The sequence below is a fragment of the Pristiophorus japonicus genome, unplaced genomic scaffold (genome assembly GCF_044704955.1).
Source record: "Pristiophorus japonicus isolate sPriJap1 unplaced genomic scaffold, sPriJap1.hap1 HAP1_SCAFFOLD_113, whole genome shotgun sequence".
NCBI lineage: Eukaryota > Metazoa > Chordata > Chondrichthyes > Pristiophoridae > Pristiophorus > Pristiophorus japonicus.
The window spans coordinates 105917-129402 of NW_027250788.1; the positions used below are offsets into that span (position 1 = coordinate 105917).

The 23486-nt window shown below is 41.9% G+C and overlaps 3 non-coding genes across 3 annotated transcripts; all 3 read right to left on the reverse strand.

Moving 5' to 3' along the window:
• Positions 1–12164: 12164 nt before the first annotated feature.
• trnap-ugg (transfer RNA proline (anticodon UGG)) lies at positions 12165–12252 on the reverse strand. Its single transcript is given in 2 exon segments — positions 12165–12200; positions 12217–12252. It is a non-coding gene; the product is annotated as a tRNA-Pro (tRNA).
• A 6159-nt stretch (positions 12253–18411) lies between these two features.
• Positions 18412–18499, reverse strand: trnap-ugg (transfer RNA proline (anticodon UGG)). The gene is given in 2 exon segments: positions 18412–18447; positions 18464–18499. It is a non-coding gene; the product is annotated as a tRNA-Pro (tRNA).
• A 3036-nt stretch (positions 18500–21535) lies between these two features.
• Positions 21536–21623, reverse strand: trnap-ugg (transfer RNA proline (anticodon UGG)). Its single transcript is given in 2 exon segments — positions 21536–21571; positions 21588–21623. It is a non-coding gene; the product is annotated as a tRNA-Pro (tRNA).
• Between the last annotated feature and the right edge of the window lie 1863 nt (positions 21624–23486).

The following is a 23486-nucleotide window of genomic DNA, read 5'->3' on the forward strand; positions in this document are numbered from 1 at the left end:
GTTTAACACAATAACGACGAAGCTGGGGGCATACTGGATCAGCAGTCCATTGCATCAACCTATCAGTCACCTTGACTCCTATTTACTGCAAAGTCAGACATCCATCCCCTACTTTTTGCATTCGAACAGAAATAAAGTGCACGAAAGTCTACTTCACCGTTTGTTTTGCCCTAGCAACCAGATCGACAGTGATGGAAATGTGCCATTAGCTTCTTAAAGCACACAGGCTTCCTTGACTTCAGGTGAGTGACTGTCCGAGATGGTTGGTTTTGAGGCAGCATCAAAACAAAGAATATAAAATTTCACGAAGCGCGATAGCTGACGGACTCGAACCTGCAATCTTCTGATAAGATCACAGTTGCAATCGAAGTCAGACACCTTATCCTTTAGGCCACGCGGCCTCTACCGTCGGTCTATAATTTGTTGTTTTTTATATTGAGAGCAAATTTGGGACAAGGGTTATATCAAGGAGTGGATGTCGGAAAACATGAGCTTATTTTGAGTAATGAACAGATGCGCTGCGATATGGATGTGCACGGACACAGGCAACGTCAATGTAGCTTGAAACACAACAGTTTAACAATTCGGTTATCACAGCTGATAATCACACTCCTTTTTACATGTACAGGATGATCTGGATAATGAGAAAATACGTTTTAAAGGGGCAATTGATGAACCGGAACTGACAACCATCCCGTTGAAACAGAAATCGAATGATCCTGGACAGGAAGCACATCCCTCTTACACAGCTGTAGAATTGCCCTTCACGGACAGCAGTTCCCTTTCAGAAGAATAAAGTGGAATTTCTTTCATTCCTGAATGCAATTGTGTTGTGCGTGAATGAGCGCGGTTCTCATGAGCACGCGGGACTGGGACGGTTGTTGAAGCCACAGGTGATAGACAAGCAGGAAAGAGGGAGGGAAGTAAAACCAACCCAGACAAAAAGACAATTTAAAACATATACATATTTATCATAATAAGAAAATAAATAAATTTACAATTTTATTGCAAAAAATTGAATTTGATTTGATTGAAATAAATAAGTAATTGTTGTTTAATCTATATATTTTTGATTGAACGAAGTCTGTGCGACTGCATGAAATCCACTGGAACTCAGGGTGTGCAGTCAGTAAATACCCAAACAGAGTAAGCCCATGGTGTAAGACAAGCCACAAGGGAAGATGTGGGCAACAAAGGCCATCTTTTAAAGTCGCGAGTGCTTTTTTGCAGGATCAGACAGAAGCTGCGTGTGCTGTGAAAGAGGTCAAATGTAATAGAGCCAATGCAGGCAGAACAGAAAAGCACATTTATTGTGAAAGTTAAAAAGTAGGGAATGTATGTAAATATATGCATATATAAATATTGATACATATATTTATATAAACAAAGTCAGTCAGTCAGTCATGTCTTGTCTTGTCTTGATTTGATTTGTATTTGAAAATAAGGAGGAAGAGCTCATCATGTCACACAGCCCATCCGCAAGCTCTCGCTAAAATCGCTATGTTTCTAACTTATATAATTTGCCTTCTTTCACATGTGGAATAGCAAAATCCCACAGCAGATTCTTCTCCTGTCAGGCAGTCCCCGAATGCGTGTTGAATCAAATCAGTGTGGCTTCAAGTTGCATGTAATGCATTTTTCCTCCCATGATATGAAATGCACAGTAAGATCGCGCAGAATGTTTCCACGCACTCTCTCACTTACACAAACACACCAACAAACTAAGAATTCTGCACACTCCAAAGGCAGTTTTTGAAATTTGAAATTTGACATCCGGGACAGACAGCACATTCCTTTTAAACAGATAGATAATGATCCGATACAGATAGCACACCATTTTGGAGAGACAGAGAATGACGCCGGGCAGACCAGCACATCACCTTAAAAGGGATACAGAAAGACACTGAACAAAAACAAATCATTCTGTAAAACTCAGCAGGCCGTGAACATTCTGTGGATGAATTTCCCGGGCTCACGTTCAGTCAGATGATCATTCCGATATTTTAAGAAAAATGTAAAGTTTACAGATTTTTCCACGAAAATAGCGCCTGGAAAAAAATAGGCAGCGAGGAAGGACAAAAGGGAATGCCTGTGATACAGTGGAGCGTAGGATTGATTGAATAATAATTGGCACAATGCGAAAAGGCAAAGTGGGTGGTAAGCGGGCAATAAAGTAAGAAAGGATGGACCAGAGGAGGTGTTAGTGTGAACAGCAGACCCATTAGCAGACAATGGGAGCAGTGCTTATGATCCGATACGTTGAACCGAATGTTGATGCCAGAACACTATAACATGCCTGGAATGTAGGGTTTGAACGCCTTTTATTCAGACCAGGCAGCTTGGCCACCCCGGATTGATTTCCTGCACGGTTTAAATTCGGCAGACAAGGGACTAAATCCAAAGCCAGCTTCTCACATCTTTTCAGCGCATGAGAAACAGGACGCAATCATATTCAGGGCAGAGTCTGTTTCACGTTGAATTTGAGATTGACGTTGAATGTATGCTTATCCCTGTGGAGGTGAGCTCATGCGTGCAGAAAGGAAAATACCCTGATCAAGTATTTGGCGGAATCAAACCGCGGTTCAGGTTGTCCAATGAGACGCAGAGCCGAGTACATCTGAGAGACATGAACTTTACTCAGTTCGGTGAGTTGCACTTTGCTCCTGGGAATCTCCAGGATTTTTGGACGCTGTTTGAACAAAGGAGTGCAATCACACGTTTTAATTTGAAACATGTCAGTTTTCTCACATGTCGACCGGCTGAGACGTCGTTTTTTGACAAAAAGTTGGCAGGGCTCGTCCGGGATTTGAACTCGGGACCTCTCGCTTTTCAACTATTATAATCCCAAAGCGAGAATCATACCCCTAGACAACGAGCCGCCGACAGCGAAGAACGTAGCTCTCAGTTTCTGACGTTAGTTTGCTATTCGGCCCATCGTGCCTGTGCTGACTCTCAGAGACCGATCTCATGAGTCCCCCTCTCCATCGTCCTGCTAATGTTTTCCCTTTGATGAAGTGATTATTTTTTGTGACATTACTTCACCAACGAGCTGCATCCTTTTCAGTAAAAGGTGAATTTGGCAATGAGGATAAATGTGATTGAATAAAAAAACAAGGGGAAGATGTTTAACACAATAACGACGAAGCTGGGGGCATACTGGATCAGCAGTCCATTGCATCAACCTATCAGTCACCTTGACTCCTATTTACTGCAAAGTCAGACATCCATCCCCTACTTTTTGCATTCGAACAGAAATAAAGTGCACGAAAGTCTACTTCACCGCTTGTTTTGCCCGTGCAACCAGATCGACATTGATGGAAATGTGCCATTAGCTTCTTGAAGCAAACAGGCTTCCTTGACTTCAGGTGAGTGACTGTCCGAGATGGTTGGTTTTGAGGCAGCATCAAAACAAAGAATATAAAATTTCACGAAGCGCGATAGCTGACGGACTCGAAACTGCAATCTTCTGATAAGATCACAGTTACAATCGAAGTCAGACACCTTATCCTTTAGGCCACGCGGCCTCTACCGTCGGTATATAATTTGTTGTTTTTTATATTGAGAGCAAATTTGGGACAAGGGTTACATCAAGGAGTGGATATCGGAAAACATGAGCTTATTTTGAGTAATGAACAGATGCGCTGCGATATGGATGTGCACGGACACAGGCAACGTCAATGTAGCTTGAAACACAACAGTTTAACAATTCGGTTATCACAGCAGATAATCACACTCCTTTTTACATGTACAGGATGATCTGGATAATGAGAAAATACGTTTTAAAGGGGCAATTGATGAACCGGAACTGACAACCATCCCGTTGAAACAGACATCGAATGATCCTGGACAGGAAGCACATCCCTCTTACACAGCTGTAGAATTGCCCTTCACGGACAGCAGTTCCCTTTCAGAAGAATAAAGTGGAATTTCTTTCATTCCTGAATGCAATTGTGTTGTGCGTGAATGAGCGCGGTTCTCATGAGCACGCGGGACTGGGACGGTTGTTGAAGCCACAGGTGATAGACAAGCAGGAAAGAGGGAGGGAAGTAAAACCAACCCATACAAAAAGACAATTTAAAACATATATATATTTATCATCATAAGAAAATAAATAAATTTACAATTTTATTGCAAAAAATTGAATTGGATTTGATTGAAATAAATAAATAATTGTTGTTTAATCTATATATTTTTGATTGAACGAAGTCTGTGCGACTGCATGAAATCCACTGGAACTCCGGGTGTGCAGTCAGTAAATACCCAAACAGAGTAAGCCCATGGTGTAAGACAAGCCACAAGGGAAGATGTGGGCAACAAAGGCCATCTTTTAAAGTCGCGAGTGCTTTTTTGCAGGATCAGACAGAAGCTGCGTGTGCTGTGAAAGAGGTCAAATGTAATAGAGCCAATGCAGGCAGAACAGAAAAGCACATTTATTGTGAAAGTTAAAAAGTAGGGAATGTATGTAAATATATGCATATATAAATATTGATACATATATTTATATAAACAAAGTCAGTCAGTCAGTCATGTCTTGTCTTGTCTTGATTTGATTTGTATTTGAAAATAAGGGGGAAGAGCTCATCATGTCACACAGCCCATCCGCAAGCTCTCGCTAAAATCGCTATGTTTCTAACTTATATAATTTGCCTTCTTTCACATGTGGAATAGCAAAATCCCACAGCAGATTCTTCTCCTGTCAGGCAATCCCCGAATGCGTGTTGAATCAAATCAGTGTGGCTTCAAGTTGCATGTAATGCATTTTTCCTCCCATGATATGAAATGCACAGTAAGATCGCGCAGAATGTTTCCACGCACTCTCTCACTTACACAAACACACCAACAAACTAAGAATTCTGCACCCTCCAAAGGCAGTTTTTGAAATTTGAAATTTGACATCCGGGACAGACAGCACATTCCTTTTAAACAGATAGATAATGATCCGATACTGATAGCACACCATTTTGGAGAGACAGAGAATGACCCCGGGCAGACCAGCACATCACCTTAAAAGGGATACAGAAAGACACTGAACAAAAACAAATCATTCTGTAAAACTCAGCAGGCAGTGAACATTCTGTGGATGAATTTCCCGGGCTCACGTTCCGTCAGATGATCATTCCGATATTTTAAGAAAAATGTAAAGTTTACAGATTTTTCCACGAAAATAGCGCCTGGAAAAAAATAGGCAGCGAGGAAGGACAAAAGGGAATGCCTGTGATACAGTGGAGCGTAGGATTGATTGAATAATAAATGGCACAATGCGAAAAGGCAAAGTGGGTGGTAAGCGGGCAATAAAGTAACGAAGGATGGACCAGAGGAGGTGTTAGTGTGAACAGCAGACCCATTAGCAGACAATGGGAGCGGTGCTTATGATCCGATACGTTGAACCGAATGTTGAGGCCAGAACACTATAACATGCCTGGAATGTAGGGTTTGAACGCCTTTTATTCAGACCAGGCAGCTTGGCCACCCCGGATTGATTTCCTGCACGGTTTAAATTCGGCAGACAAGGGACTAAATCCAAAGCCAGCTTCTCACATCTTTTCAGCGCGAGAGAAACAGGACGCAATCATATTCAGGGCAGAGTCTGTTTCACGTTGAATTGAGATTGACGTTGAATGTATGCTTATCCCTGTGGAGGTGAGCTCATGCGTGCAGAAAGGAAAATACACTGATCAAGTATTTGCCGGAATCAAACCGCGGTTTATGTTGTCCAATGAGACGCAGAGCCGAGTGCATCTGAGAGACATGAACTTCACTCAGTTCGGTGAGTTTCACTTTGCTCCTGGGAATCTCCAGGATTTTTGGACTCTGTGTGAACAACGGAGTGCAATCACACGTTTTAATTTGAAACATGTCAGTTTTCTCACATGTCGACCGGCTGAGAAGTCGTTTTTTGACTAAAAGTTGGCAGGGCTCGTCTGGGATTTGAACCCGCGACCTCTCGCATTTCAATTATTATAATCACAAAGCGAGAATCATACCCCTAGACCAACGAGCCGCCGACACTGAGGAACGTAGCTCTCAGTTTCTGACGTTAGTTTGCTATTCGGCCCATCGTGCCTGTGCTGACTCTCAGAGACCGATCTCATGAGTCCCCCTCTCCATCGTCCTGATAATGTTTTCCCTTTGATGAAGTGATTATTTTTTGTGACATTACTTCACCAACGAGCTGCATCCTTTTCAGTAAAAGGTGAATTTGGCAATGAGGATAAATGTGATTGAATAAAAAAACTAGGGGAAAATGTTTAACACAATAACGACGAAGCTGGGGGCATACCTGATCAGCAGTCCATTGCATCAACCTATCAGTCACCTTGTCTCCTATTTACTGCAAAGTCAGACATCCATCCCCTACTTTTTGCATTCGAACAGAAATAAAGTGCACGAAAGTCTACTTCACCGCTTGTTTTGCCCGTGCAACCAGATCGACATTGATGGAAATGTGCCATTAGCTTCTTAAAGCACACAGCCTTCCTTGACTTCAGGTGAGTGACTGTCCGAGATGGTTGGTTTTGAGGCAGCATCAAAACAAAGAATATAAAATTTCACGAAGCGCAATAGCTGACGGACTCGAACCTGCAATCTTCTGATAAGATCACAGTTACAATCGAAGTCAGACACCTTATCCTTTAGGCCACGCGGCCTCTACCGACGGTATATAATTTGTTGTTATTTATATTGAGAGCAAATTTGGGACAAGGGTTATATCAAGGAGTGGATATCGGAAAACATGAGCTTATTTTGAGTAATGAACAGATGCGCTGCGATATGGATGTGCACGGACACAGGCAACGTCAATGTAGCTTGAAACACAACAGTTTAACAATTCGGTTATCACAGCTGATAATCACACTCCTTTTTACATGTACAGGATGATCTGGATAATGAGAAAATACGTTTTAAAGGAGCAATTGATGAACCGGAACTGACAACCATCCCGTTGAAACAGACATCGAATGATCCTGGACAGGAAGCACATCCCTCTTACACAGCTGTAGAATTGCCCTTCACGGACAGCAGTTCCCTTTCAGAAGAATAAAGTGGAATTTCTTTCATTCCTGAATGCAATTGTGTTGTGCGTGAATGAGCGCGGTTCTCATGAGCACGCGGGACTGGGACGGTTGTTGAAGCCACAGGTGATAGACAAGCAGGAAAGAGGGAGGGAAGTAAAACCAACCCAGACAAAAAGACAATTTAAAACATATATATATTTATCATAATAAGAAAATAAATAAATTTACAATTTTATTGCAAAAAATTGAATTTGATTTGATTGAAATAAATAAATAATTGTTGTTTAATCTATATATTTTTGATTGAACGAAGTCTGTGCGACTGCATGAAATCCACTGGAACTCAGGGTGTGCAGTCAGTAAATACCCAAACAGAGTAAGCCCATGGTGTAAGACAAGCCACAAGGGAAGATGTGGGCAACAAAGGTCATCTTTTAAAGTCGCGAGTGCTTTTTTGCAGGATCAGACAGAAGCTGCGTGTGCTGTGAAAGAGGTCAAATGTAATAGAGCCAATGCAGGCAGAACAGAAAAGCACATTTATTGTGAAAGTTAAAAAGTAGGGAATGTATGTAAATATATGCATATATAAATATTGATACATATATTTATATAAACAAAGTCAGTCAGTCAGTCATGTCTTGTCTTGTCTTGATTTGATTTGTATTTGAAAATAAGGGGGAAGAGCTCATCATGTCACACAGCCCATCCGCAAGCTCTCGCTAAAATCGCTATGTTTCTAACTTATATAATTTGCCTTCTTTCACATGTGGAATAGCAAAATCCCACAGCAGATTCTTCTCCTGTCAGGCAGTCCCCGAATGCGTGTTGAATCAAATCAGTGTGGCTTCAAGTTGCATGTAATGCATTTTTCCTCCCATGATATGAAATGCACAGTAAGATCGCGCAGAATGTTTCCACGCACTCTCTCACATACACAAACACACCAACAAACTAAGAATTCTGCACCCTCCAAAGGCAGTTTTTGAAATTTGAAATTTGACATCCGGGACAGATAGCACATTCCTTTTAAACAGATAGATAATGATCCGATACTGATAGCACACCATTTTGGAGAGACAGAGAATGACCCCGGGCAGACCAGCACATCACCTTAAAAGGGATACAGAAAGACACTGAACAAAAACAAATCATTCTGTAAAACTCAGCAGGCCGTGAACATTCTGTGGATGAATTTCCCGGGCTCACGTTCCGTCAGATGATCATTCCGATATTTTAAGAAAAATGTAAAGTTTACAGATTTTTCCACGAAAATAGCGCCTGGAAAAAAATAGGCAGCGAGGAAGCACAAAAGGGAATGCCTGTGATACAGTGGAGCGTAGGATTGATTGAATAATAATTGGCACAATGCGAAAAGGCAAAGTGGGTGGTAAGCGGGCAATAAAGTAAGAAAGGATGGACCAGAGGAGGTGTTAGTGTGAACAGCAACCCATTAGCAGACAATGGGAGCGGTGCTTATGATCCGATACGTTGAACCGAATGTTGAGGCCAGAACACTATAACATGCCTGGAATGTAGGGTTTGAACGCCTTTTATTCAGACCAGGCAGCTTGGCCAGCCCGGATTGATTTCCTGCACGGTTTAAATTCGGCAGACAAGGGACTAAATCCAAAGCCAGCTTCTCACATCTTTTCAGCGCGAGAGAAACAGGACGCAATCATATTCAGGGCAGAGTCTGTTTCACGTTGAATTTGAGATTGACGTTGAATGTATGCTTATCCCTGTGGAGGTGAGCTCATGCGTGCAGAAAGGAAAATACACTGATCAAGTATTTGCCGGAATCAAACCGCGGTTTATGTTCTCCAATGAGACGCAGAGCCGAGTGCATCTGAGAGACATGAACTTTACTCAGTTCGGTGAGTTTCACTTTGCTCCTGGGAATCTCCAGGATTTTTGGACGCTGTGTGAACAACGGAGTGCAATCACACGTTTTAATTTGAAACATGTCAGTTTTCTCACATGTCGACCGGCTGAGAAGTCGTTTTTTGACTAAAAGTTGGCAGGGCTCGTCCGGGATTTGAACCCGTGACCTCTCGCATTTCAATTATTATAATTCCAAAGCGAGAATCACACCCCGAGACCAACGAGCCGCCGACAGCAAGGAACGTAGCTCTCAGTTTCTGACGTTAGTTTGCTATTCGGCCCATCGTGCCTGTGCTGACTCTCAGAGACCGATCTCATGAGTCCCCCTCTCCATCGTCCTGCTAATGTTTTCCCTTTGATGAAGTGATTATTTTTTGTGACATTAATTCACCAACGAGCTGCATCCTTTTCAGTAAAAGGTGAATTTGGCAATGAGGATAAATGTGATTGAATAAAAAAACTAGGGGAAAATGTTTAACACAATAACGACGAAGCTGGGGGCATACTGGATCAGCAGTCCATTGCATCAACCTATCAGTCACCTTGTCTCCTATTTACTGAAAAGTCAGACATCCATCCCCTACTTTTTGCATTCGAACAGAAATAAAGTGCACGAAAGTTTACTTCACCGTTTGTTTTGCCCGAGCAACCAGATCGACAGTGATGGAAATGTGCCATTAGCTTCTTAAAGCACACAGGCTTCCTTGACTTCAGGTGAGTGACTGTCCGAGATGGTTGGTTTTGAGGCAGCATCAAAACAAAGAATATAAAATTTCACGAAGCACAATAGCTGACGGACTCGAACCTGCAATCTTCTGATAAGATCACAGTTACAATCGAAATCAGACACCTTATCCTTTAGGCCACGCGGCCTCTACCGTCGGTATATAATTTGTTGTTTTTTATATTGAGAGCAAATTTGGGACAAGGGTTATATCAAGGAGTGGATGTCGGAAAACATGAGCTTATTTTGAGTAATGAACAGATGCGCTGCGATATGGATGTGCACGGACACAGGCAACGTCAATGTAGCTTGAAACACAACAGTTTAACAAGTCGGTTATCACAGCTGCTAATCACACTCCTTTTTACATGTACAGGATAATCTGGATAATGAGAAAATACGTTTTAAAGGGGCAATTGATGAACCGGAACTGACAACCATCCCGTTGAAACAGACATCGAATGATCCTGGACAGGAAGCACATCCCTCTTACACAGTTGTACAATTGCCCTTCACGGACAGCAGTTCCCTTTCAGAAGAATAAAGTGGAATTTCTTTCATTCCTGAATGCAATTGTGTTGTGCGTGAATGAGCGCGGTTCTCATGAGCACGCGGGACTGGGACGGTTGTTGAAGCCACAGGTGACAGACAAGCAGGAAAGAGGGAGGGAAGTAAAACCAACCCAGACAAAAAGACAATTTAAAACATATATATATTTATCATCATAAGAAAATAAATAAATTTACAATTTTATTGCAAAAAATTGAATTTGATTTGATTGAAATAAATAAATAATTGTTGTTTAATCTATATATTTTTGATTGAACGAAGTCTGTGCGACTGCATGAAATCCACTGGAACTCAGGGTGTGCAGTCAGTAAATACCCAAACAGAGTAAGCCCATGGTGTAAGACAAGCCACAAGGGAAGATGTGGGCAACAAAGGCCATCTTTTAAAGTCGCGAGTGCTTTTTTGCAGGATCAGACAGAAGCTGCGTGTGCTGTGAAAGAGGTCAAATGTAATAGAGCCAATGCAGGCAGAACAGAAAAGCACATTTCTTGTGAAAGTTAAAAAGTAGGAAATGTATGTAAATATATGCATATATAAATATTGATAAATATATTTATATAAACAAAGTCAGTCAGTCAGTCATGTCTTGTCTTGTCTTGTCTTGATTTGATTTGTATTTGAAAATAAGGGGGAAGAGCTCATCATGTCACACAGCCCATCCGCAAGCTCTCGCTAAAATCGCTATGTTTCTAACTTATATAATTTTCCTTCTTTCACATGTGGAATAGCAAAATCCCACAGCAGATTCTTCTCCTGTCAGGCAGTCCCCGAATGCGTGTTGAATCAAATCAGTGTGGCTTCAAGTTGCATGTAATGCATTTTTCCTCCCATGATATGAAATGCACAGTAAGATCGCGCAGAATGCTTCCACGCACTCTCTCACTTACACAAACACACCAACAAACTAAGAATTCTGCACCCTCCAAAGGCAGTTTTTGAAATTTGAAATTTGACATCCGGGACAGACAGCACATTCCTTTTAAACAGATAGATAATGATCCGATACTGATAGCACACCATTTTGGAGAGACAGAGAATGACCCCGGGCAGACCAGCACATCACCTTAAAAGGGATACAGAAAGACACTGAACAAAAACAAATCATTCTGTAAAACTCAGCAGGCCGTGAACATTCTGTGGATGAATTTGCCGGGCTCACGTTCAGTCAGATGATCATTCCGATATTTTAAGAAAAATGTAAAGTTTACAGATTTTTCCACGAAAATAGCGCCTGGAAAAAAATAGGCAGCGAGGAAGGACAAAAGGGAATGCCTGTGATACAGTGGAGCGTAGGATTGATTGAATAATAAATGGCACAATGCGAAAAGGCAAAGTGGGTGGTAAGCGGGCAATAAAGTAACGAAGGATGGACCAGAGGAGGTGTTAGTGTGAACAGCAGACCCATTAGCAGACAATGGGAGCGGTGCTTATGATCCGATACGTTGAACCGAATGTTGAGGCCAGAACACTATAACATGCCTGGAATGTAGGGTTTGAACGCCTTTTATTCAGACCAGGCAGCTTGGCCACCCCGGATTGATTTCCTGCACGGTTTAAATTCGGCAGACAAGGGACTAATCCAAAGCCAGCTTCTCACATCTTTTCAGCGCGAGAGAAACAGGACGCAATCATATTCAGGGCAGAGTCTGTTTCACGTTGAATTTGAGATTGACGTTGAATGTATGCTTATCCCTGTGGAGGTGAGCTCATGCGTGCAGAAAGGAAAATACACTGATCAAGTATTTGCCGGAATCAAACCGCGGTTTATGTTGTCCAATGAGACGCAGAGCCGAGTGCATCTGAGAGACATGAACTTTACTCAGTTCGGTGAGTTTCACTTTGCTCCTGGGAATCTCCAGGATTTTTGGACGCTTTGTGAACAACGGAGTGCAATCACACGTTTTAATTTGAAACATGTCAGTTTTCTCACATGTCGACCGGCTGAGAAGTCGTTTTTTGACTAAAAGTTGGCAGGGCTCGTCCGGGATTTGAACCCGGGACCTCTCGCATTTCAATTATTATAATCCCAAAGCGAGAATCATACCCCTAGACCAACGAGCCGCCGACAGTGAAGAACGTAGCTCTCAGTTTCTGACGTTAGTTTGCTATTCGGCCCATCGTACCTGTGCTGACTCACAGAGACCGATCTCATGAGTCCCCCTCTCCATGGTCCTGCTGATGTTTTACCTTTTATGAAGTGATTATTTTTTGTGACATTACTTCACCAACGAGCTGCATCCTTTTCAGTAAAAGGTGAATTTGGCAATGAGGATAAATGTGATTGAATAAAAAAACTAGGGGAAAATGTTTAACACAATAACGACGAAGCTGGGGGCATACTGGATCAGCAGTCCATTGCATCAACCTATCAGTCACCTTGTCTCCTATTTACTGCAAAGTCAGACATCCACCCCCTACTTTTTGCATTCGAACAGAAATAAAGTGCACGAAAGTCTACTTCACCGTTTGTTTTGCCCGAGCAACCAGATCGACAGTGATGGAAATGTGCCATTAGCTTCTTAAAGCACACAGGCTTCCTTGACTTCACGTGAGTGACTGTCCGAGATGGTTGGTTTTGAGGCAGCATCAAAACAAAGAATATAAAATTTCACGAAGCACGATAGCTGACAGACTCGAACCTGCAATCTTCTGATAAGATCACAGTTACAATCGAAGTCAGACACCTTATCCTTTAGGCCACGCGGCCTCTACCGTCGGTGTATAATTTGTTGTTTTTTATATTGAGAGCAAATTTGGGACAAGGGTTACATCAAGGAGTGGATGTCGGAAAACATGAGCTTATTTTGAGTAATGAACAGAGGCGCTGCGATATGGATGTGCACGGACACAGGCAACGTCAATGTAACTTGAAACACAACAGTTTAACAATTCGGTTATCATAGCTGATAATCACACTCCTTTTTACATGTACAGGATGATCTGGATAATGAGAAAATACGTTTTAAAGGGGCAATTGATGAACCGGAACTGACAACCATCCCGTTGAAACAGACATCGAATGATCCTGGACAGGAAGCACATCCCTCTTACACAGCTGTAGAATTGCCCTTCACGGACAGCAGTTCCCTTTCAGAAGAATAAAGTGGAATTTCTTTCATTCCTGAATGTAATTGTATTGTGCGTGAATGAGCGCGGTTCTCATGAGCACGCGGGACTGGGACGGTTGTTGAAGCCACAGGTGATAGACAAGCAGGAAAGGGGGAGGGAAGTAAAACCAACCCAGACAAAAAGACAATTTAAAACATATATATATTTATCATCATAAGAAAATAAATAAATTTACAATTTTATTGCAAAAAATTGAATTTGATTTGATTGAAATAAATAAATAATTGTTGTTTAATCTATATATTTTTGATTGAACGAAGTCTGTGCGACTGCATGAAATCCACTGGAACTCAGGGTGTGCAGTCAGTAAATACCCAAACAGAGTAAGCCCATGGTGTAAGACAAGCCACAAGGGAAGATGTGGGCAACAAAGGCCATCTTTTAAAGTCGCGAGTGCTTTTTTGCAGGATCAGACAGAAGCTGCGTGTGCTGTAAAAGAGGTCAAATGTAATAGAGCCAATGCAGGCAGAACAGAAAAGCACATTTATTGTGAAAGTTAAAAAGTAGGGAATGTATGTAAATATATGCATATATAAATATTGATACATATATTTATATAAACAAAGTCAGTCAGTCAGTCATGTCTTGTCTTGTCTTGATTTGATTTGTATTTGAAAATAAGGGGGAAGAGCTCATCATGTCACACAGCCCATCCGCAAGCTCTCGCTAAAATCGCTATGTTTCTAACTTATATAATTTGCCTTCTTTCACATGTGGAATAGCAAAATCCCACAGCAGATTCTTCTCCTGTCAGGCAGTCCCCGAATGCGTGTTGAATCAAATCAGTGTGGCTTCAAGTTGCATGTAATGCATTTTTCCTCCCATGATATGAAATGCACAGTAAGATCGTGCAGAATGTTTCCACGCACTCTCTCACTTACACAAACACACCAACAAACTAAGAATTCTGCACCCTCCAAAGGCAGTTTTTGAAATTTGAAATTTGACATCCGGGACAGACAGCACATTCCTTTTAAACAGATAGATAATGATCCGATACTGATAGCACACCATTTTGGAGAGACAGAGAATTACCCCGGGCAGACCAGCACATCACATTAAAAGGGATACAGAAAGACACTGAACAAAAACAAATCATTCTGTAAAACTCAGCAGGCCGTGAACATTCTGTGGATGAATTTCCCGGGCTCACGTTCCGTCAGATGATCATTCCGATATTTTAAGAAAAATGTAAAGTTTACAGATTTTTCCACGAAAATAGCGCCTGGAAAAAAATAGGCAGCGAGGAAGGACAAAAGGGAATGCCTGTCATACAGTGGAGCGTAGGATTGATTGAATAATAAATGGCACAATGCGAAAAGGCAAAGTGGGTGGTAAGCGGGCAATAAAGTAACGAAGGATGGACCAGAGGAGGTGTTAGTGTGAACAGCAGACCCATTAGCAGACAATGGGAGCGGTGCTTATGATCCGATACGTTGAACCGAATGTTGAGGCCAGAACACTATAACATGCCTGGAATGTAGGGTTTGAACGCCTTTTATTCAGACCAGGCAGCTTGGCCACCCCGGATTGATTTCCTGCACGGTTTAAATTCGGCAGACAAGGGACTAAATCCAAAGCCAGCTTCTCACATCTTTTCAGCGCGAGAGAAACAGGACGCAATCATATTCAGGGCAGAGTCTGTTTCACGTTGAATTTGAGATTGACGTTGAATGTATGCTTATCCCTGTGGAGGTGAGCTCATGCGTGCAGAAAGGAAAATACCCTGATCAAGTATTTGCCGGAATCAAACCGCGGTTTATGTTGTCCAATGAGACGCAGAGCCGAGTGCATCTGAGAGACATGAAATTTACTCAGTTCGGTGAGTTTCACTTTGCTCCTGGGAATCTCCAGGATTTTTGGACGCTGTGTGCACAACGGAGTGCAATCACACGTTTTAATTTGAAACATGTCAGTTTTCTCACATGTCGACCGGCTGAGAAGTCGTTTTTTGACTAAAAGTTGGCAGGGCTCGTCCGGATTTGAACCTGGGACCTCTCGCATTTCAATTATTATAATCCCAAAGCGAGAATCATACCCCTAGACCAACGAGCCGCCGACAGTGAAGAACGTAGCTCTCAGTTTCTGACGTTAGTTTGCTATTCGGCCCATCGTACCTGTGCTGACTCACAGAGACCGATCTCATGAGTCCCCCTCTCCATGGTCCTGCTGATGTTTTACCTTTTATGAAGTGATTATTTTTTGTGACATTACTTCACCAACGAGCTGCATCCTTTTCAGTAAAAGGTGAATTTGGCAATGAGGATAAATGTGATTGAATAAAAAAACTAGGGGAAAATGTTTAACACAATAACGACGAAGCTGGGGGCATACTGGATCAGCAGTCCATTGCATCAACCTATCAGTCACCTTGTCTCCTATTTACTGCAAAGTCAGACATCCACCCCCTACTTTTTGCATTCGAACAGAAATAAAGTGCACGAAAGTCTACTTCACCGTTTGTTTTGCCCGAGCAACCAGATCGACAGTGATGGAAATGTGCCATTAGCTTCTTAAAGCACACAGGCTTCCTTGACTTCACGTGAGTGACTGTCCGAGATGGTTGGTTTTGAGGCAGCATCAAAACAAAGAATATAAAATTTCACGAAGCACGATAGCTGACAGACTCGAACCTGCAATCTTCTGATAAGATCACAGTTACAATCGAAGTCAGACACCTTATCCTTTAGGCCACGCGGCCTCTACCGTCGGTGTATAATTTGTTGTTTTTTATATTGAGAGCAAATTTGGGACAAGGGTTACATCAAGGAGTGGATGTCGGAAAACATGAGCTTATTTTGAGTAATGAACAGAGGCGCTGCGATATGGATGTGCACGGACACAGGCAACGTCAATGTAACTTGAAACACAACAGTTTAACAATTCGGTTATCATAGCTGATAATCACACTCCTTTTTACATGTACAGGATGATCTGGATAATGAGAAAATACGTTTTAAAGGGGCAATTGATGAACCGGAACTGACAACCATCCCGTTGAAACAGACATCGAATGATCCTGGACAGGAAGCACATCCCTCTTACACAGCTGTAGAATTGCCCTTCACGGACAGCAGTTCCCTTTCAGAAGAATAAAGTGGAATTTCTTTCATTCCTGAATGTAATTGTATTGTGCGTGAATGAGCGCGGTTCTCATGAGCACGCGGGACTGGGACGGTTGTTGAAGCCACAGGTGATAGACAAGCAGGAAAGGGGGAGGGAAGTAAAACCAACCCAGACAAAAAGACAATTTAAAACATATATATATTTATCATCATAAGAAAATAAATAAATTTACAATTTTATTGCAAAAAATTGAATTTGATTTGATTGAAATAAATAAATAATTGTTGTTTAATCTATATATTTTTGATTGAACGAAGTCTGTGCGACTGCATGAAATCCACTGGAACTCAGGGTGTGCAGTCAGTAAATACCCAAACAGAGTAAGCCCATGGTGTAAGACAAGCCACAAGGGAAGATGTGGGCAACAAAGGCCATCTTTTAAAGTCGCGAGTGCTTTTTTGCAGGATCAGACAGAAGCTGCGTGTGCTGTAAAAGAGGTCAAATGTAATAGAGCCAATGCAGGCAGAACAGAAAAGCACATTTATTGTGAAAGTTAAAAAGTAGGGAATGTATGTAAATATATGCATATATAAATATTGATACATATATTTATATAAACAAAGTCAGTCAGTCAGTCATGTCTTGTCTTGTCTTGATTTGATTTGTATTTGAAAATAAGGGGGAAGAGCTCATCATGTCACACAGCCCATCCGCAAGCTCTCGCTAAAATCGCTATGTTTCTAACTTATATAATTTGCCTTCTTTCACATGTGGAATAGCAAAATCCCACAGCAGATTCTTCTCCTGTCAGGCAGTCCCCGAATGCGTGTTGAATCAAATCAGTGTGGCTTCAAGTTGCATGTAATGCATTTTTCCTCCCATGATATGAAATGCACAGTAAGATCGTGCAGAATGTTTCCACGCACTCTCTCACTTACACAAACACACCAACAAACTAAGAATTCTGCACCCTCCAAAGGCAGTTTTTGAAATTTGAAATTTGACATCCGGGACAGACAGCACATTCCTTTTAAACAGATAGATAATGATCCGATACTGATAGCACACCATTTTGGAGAGACAGAGAATTACCCCGGGCAGACCAGCACATCACATTAAAAGGGATACAGAAAGACACTGAACAAAAACAAATCATTCTGTAAAACTCAGCAGGCCGTGAACATTCTGTGGATGAATTTCCCGGGCTCACGTTCCGTCAGATGATCATTCCGATATTTTAAGAAAAATGTAAAGTTTACAGATTTTTCCACGAAAATAGCGCCTGGAAAAAAATAGGCAGCGAGGAAGGACAAAAGGGAATGCCTGTCATACAGTGGAGCGTAGGATTGATTGAATAATAAATGGCACAATGCGAAAAGGCAAAGTGGGTGGTAAGCGGGCAATAAAGTAACGAAGGATGGACCAGAGGAGGTGTTAGTGTGAACAGCAGACCCATTAGCAGACAATGGGAGCGGTGCTTATGATCCGATACGTTGAACCGAATGTTGAGGCCAGAACACTATAACATGCCTGGAATGTAGGGTTTGAACGCCTTTTATTCAGACCAGGCAGCTTGGCCACCCCGGATTGATTTCCTGCACGGTTTAAATTCGGCAGACAAGGGACTAAATCCAAAGCCAGCTTCTCACATCTTTTCAGCGCGAGAGAAACAGGACGCAATCATATTCAGGGCAGAGTCTGTTTCACGTTGAATTTGAGATTGACGTTGAATGTATGCTTATCCCTGTGGAGGTGAGCTCATGCGTGCAGAAAGGAAAATACCCTGATCAAGTATTTGCCGGAATCAAACCGCGGTTTATGTTGTCCAATGAGACGCAGAGCCGAGTGCATCTGAGAGACATGAACTTTACTCAGTTCGGTGAGTTTCACTTTGCTCCTGGGAATCTCCAGGATTTTTGGACGCTGTGTGAACAACGGAGTGCAATCACACGTTTTAATTTGAAACATGTCAGTTTTCTCACATGTCGACCGGCTGAGAAGTCGTTTTTTGACTAAAAGTTGGCAGGGCTCGTCCGGGATTTGAACCCGGGACCTCTCGCATTTCAATTATTATAATCCCAAAGTGAGAATCATACCCCTAGACCAACGAGCCGCCGACAGTGAGGAACGTAGCTCTCAGTTTCTGACGTTAGTTTGCTATTCGGCCCATCGTGCCTGTGCTGACTCTCAGAGACAGATCTCATGAGTCCCCCTCTCCATCGTCCTGCTAATGTTTTCCCTTTTATGAAGTGATTATTTTTTGTGACATTACTTCACCAACGAGCTGCATCCTTTTCAGTAAAAGGTGAATTTGGCAATGAGGATAAATGTGATTGAATAAAAAAACTAGGGGAAAATGTTTAACACAATAACGACGAAGCTGGGGGCATACTGGATCAGCAGTCCATTGCATCAACCTATCAGTCACCTTGACTCCTATTTACTGCAAAGTCAGACATCCATCCCCTACTTTTTGCATTCGAACAGAAATAAAGTGCACGAAAGTCTACTTCACCGTTTGTTTTGCCCGAGCAACCAGATCGACAGTGATGGAAATGTGCCATTAGCTTCTTAAAGCACACAGGCTTCCTTGACTTCAGGTGAGTGACTGTCCGAGATGGTTGGTTTTGAGGCAGCATCAAAACAAAGAATATAAAATTTCACGAAGCGCGATAGCTGACGGACTCGAACCTGCAACCTTTTGATAAGATCACAGTTACAATCGAAGTCAGACACCTTATCCTTTAGGCCACGCGGCCTCTACCGTCGGTATATAATTTGTTGTTTTTTATATTTAGAGCAAATTTGGGACAAGGGTTATATCAAGGAGTGGATGTCGGAAAACATGAGCTTATTTTGAGTAATGAACAGAGGCGCTGCGATATGGATGTGCACGGACACAGGCAACGTCAACGTAGCTTGAAACACAACAGTTTAACAATTCGGTTTTCACAGCTGCTAATCACACTCCTTTTTACATGTACAGGATAATCTGGATAATGAGAAAATACGTTTTAAAGGGGCAATTGATGAACCGGAACTGACAACCATCCCGTTGAAACAGACATCGAATGATCCTGGACAGGAAGCACATCCCTCTTACACAGCTGTAGAATTGCCCTTCACGGACAGCAGTTCCCTTTCAGAAGAATAAAGTGGAATTTCTTTCATTCCTGAATGCAATTGTGTTGTGCGTGAATGAGCGCGGTTCTCATGAGCACGCGGGACTGGGACGGTTGTTGAAGCCACAGGTGATGGACAAGCAGGAAAGAGGGAGGGAAGTAAAACCAACCCAGACAAAAAGACAATTTAAAACATATATATATTTATCATTATAAGAAAATAAATAAATTTACAATTTTATTGCAAAAAATTGAATTTGATTTGATTGAAATAAATAAATAATTGTTGTTTAATCTATATATTTTTGATTGAACGAAGTCTGTGCGACTGCATGAAATCCACTGGAACTCAGGGTGTGCAGTCAGTAAATACCCAAACAGAGTAAGCCCATGGTGTAAGACAAGCCACAAGGGAAGATGTGGGCAACAAAGGCCATCTTTTAAAGTCGCGAGTGCTTTTTTGCAGGATCAGACAGAAGCTGCGTGTGCTGTGAAAGAGGTCAAATGTAATAGAGCCAATGCAGGCAGAACAGAAAAGCACATTTATTGTGAAAGTTAAAAAGTAGGGAATGTATGTAAATATATGCATATATAAATATTGATACATATATTTATATAAACAAAGTCAGTCAGTCAGTCATGTCTTGTCTTGTCTTGATTTGATTTGTATTTGAAAATAAGGGGGAAGAGCTCATCATGTCACACAGCCCATCCGCAAGCTCTCGCTAAAATCGCTATGTTTCTAAATTATATAATTTGCCTTCTTTCACATGTGGAATAGCAAAATCCCACAGCAGATTCTTCTCCTGTCAGGCAGTCCCCGAATGCGTGTTGAATCAAATCAGTGTGGCTTCAAGTTGCATGTAATGCATTTTTCCGCCCATGATATGAAATGCACAGTAAGATGGCGCAGAATGTTTCCACGCACTCTCTCACTTACACAAACACACCAACAAACTAAGAATTCTGCACCCTCCAAAGGCAATTTTTGAAATTTGAAATTTGACATCCGGGACAGACAGCACATTCCTTTTAAACAGATAGATAATGATCCGATACTGATAGCACACCATTTTGGAGAGACAGAGAATGTCCCCGGGCAGACCAGCACATCACCTTAAAAGGGATACAGAAAGACACTGAACAAAAACAAATCATTCTGTAAAACTCAGCAGGCCGTGAACATTCTGTGGATGAATTTCCCGGGCTCACGTTCAGTCAGATGATCATTCCGATATTTTAAGAAAAATGTAAAATTTACAGATTTTTCCACGAAAATAGCGCCTGGAAAAAAATAGGCAGCGAGGAAGGACAAAAGGGAATGCCTGTGATAGAGTGGAGCGTAGGATTGATTGAATAATAAATGGCACAATACGAAAAGGCAAAGTGGGTGGTAAGCGGGCAATAAAGTAAGAAAGGATGGACCAGAGGAGGTGTTAGTGTGAACAGCAGACCCATTAGCAGACAATGGGAGCGGTGCTTATGATCCGATACGTTGAACCGAATGTTGAGGCCAGAACACTATAACATGCCTGGAATGTAGGGTTTGAACGCCTTTTATTCAGACCAGGCAGCTTGGCCACCCCGGATTGATTTCCTGCACGGTTTAAATTCGGCAGACAAGGGACTAAATCCAAAGCCAGCTTCTCACATCTTTTCAGCGCGAGAGAAACAGGACGCAATCATATTCAGGGCAGAGTCTGTTTCACGTTGAATTTGAGATTGACGTTGAATGTATGCTTATCCCTGTGGAGGTGAGCTCATGCGTGCAGAAAGGAAAATACACTGATCAAGTATTTGCCGGAATCAAACCGCGGTTTATGTTGTCCAATGAGACGCAGAGCCGAGTGCATCTGAGAGACATGAACTTTACTCAGTTCGGTGAGTTTCACTTTGCTCCTGGGAATCTCCAGGATTTTTGGACGCTGTGTGCACAACGGAGTGCAATCACACGTTTTAATTTGAAACATGTCAGTTTTCTCACATGTCGACCGGCTGAGAAGTCGTTTTTTGACTAAAAGTTGGCAGGGCTCGTCCGGGATTTGAACCCGGGACCTCTCGCATTTCAATTATTATAATCCCAAAGCGAGAATCATACCCCTAGACCAACGAGCCGCCGACAGTGAGGAACGTAGCTCTCAGTTTCTGACGTTAGTTTGCTATTCGGCCCATCGTGCCTGTGCTGACTCTCAGAGACAGATCTCATGAGTCCCCCTCTCCATCGTCCTGCTCATGTTTTACCTTTTATGAAGTGATTATTTTTTGTGACATTACTTCACCAACGAGCTGCATCCTTTTCAGTAAAAGGTGAATTTGGCAATGAGGATAAATGTGATTGAATAAAAAAACTAGGGGAAAATGTTCAACACAATAACGACGAAGCTGGGGGCATACTGGATCAGCAGTCCATTGCATCAACCTATCAGTCACCTTGTCTCCTATTTACTGCAAAGTCAGACATCCATCCCCTACTTTTTGCATTCGAACAGAAATAAAGTGCACGAAAGTCCACTTCACCGTTTGTTTTGCCCGAGCAACCAGATCGACAGTGATGGAAATGTGCCATGAGCTTCTTAAAGCACACAGGCTTCCTTGACTTCAGGTGAGTGACTGTCCGAGATGGTTGGTTTTGAGGCAGCATCAAAACAAAGAATATAAAATTTCACGAAGCGCGATAGCTGACGGACTCGAACCTGCAATCTTCTGATAAGATCACAGTTACAATCGAAGTCAGACACGTTATCCTTTAGGCCACGCGGCCTCTACCGTCGGTATATAATTTGTTGTTTTTTATATTGAGAGCAAATTTGGGACAAGGGTTACATCAAGGAGTGGATGTCGGAAAACATGAGCTTATTTTGAGTAATGAACAGAGGCGCTGCGATATGGATGTGCACGGACACAGGCAACGTCAATGTAGCTTGAAACACAACAGTTTAACAATTCGGTTATCACAGCTGATAATCACACTCCTTTTTACATTTACAGGATGATCTGGATAATGAGAAAATACGTTTTAAAGGGGCAATTGATGAACCGGAACTGACAACCATCCCGTTGAAACAGACATCGAATGATCCTGGACAGGAAGCACATCCCTCTTGCACAGCTGTAGAATTGCCCTTCACGGACAGCAGTTCCCTTTCAGAAGAATAAAGTGGAATTTCTTTCATTCCTGAATGCAATTGTGTTGTGCGTGAATGAGCGCGGTTCTCATGAGCACGCGGGACTGGGACGGTTGTTGAAGCCACAGGTGATAGACAAGCAGGAAAGAGGGAGGGAAGTAAAACCAACCCAGACAAAAAGACAATTTAAAACATATATATATTTATCATCACAAGAAAATAAATAAATTTACAATTTTATTGCAAAAAATTGAATTTGATTTGATTGAAATAAATAAATAATTGTTGTTTAATCTATATATTTTTGATTGAACGAAGTCTGTGCGACTGCATGAAATCCACTGGAACTCAGGGTGTGCAGTCAGTAAATACCCAAACAGAGTAAGCCCATGGTGTAAGACAAGCCACAAGGGAAGATGTGGGCAACAAAGGCCATCTTTTAAAGTCGCGAGTGCTTTTTTGCAGGATCAGACAGAAGCTGCGTGTGCTGTAAAAGAGGTCAAATGTAATAGAGCCAATGCAGGCAGAACAGAAAAGCACATTTATTGTGAAAGTTAAAAAGTAGGGAATGTATGTAAATATATGCATATATAAATATTGATACATATATTTATATAAACAAAGTCAGTCAGTCAGTCATGTCTTGTCTTGTCTTGATTTGATTTGTATTTGAAAATAAGGGGGAAGAGCTCATCATGTCACACAGCCCATCCGCAAGCTCTCGCTAAAATCGCTATGTTTCTAACTTATATAATTTTCCTTCTTTCACATGTGGAATAGCAAAATCCCACAGCAGATTCTTCTCCTGTCAGGCAGTCCCCGAATGCGTGTTGAATCAAATCAGTGTGGCTTC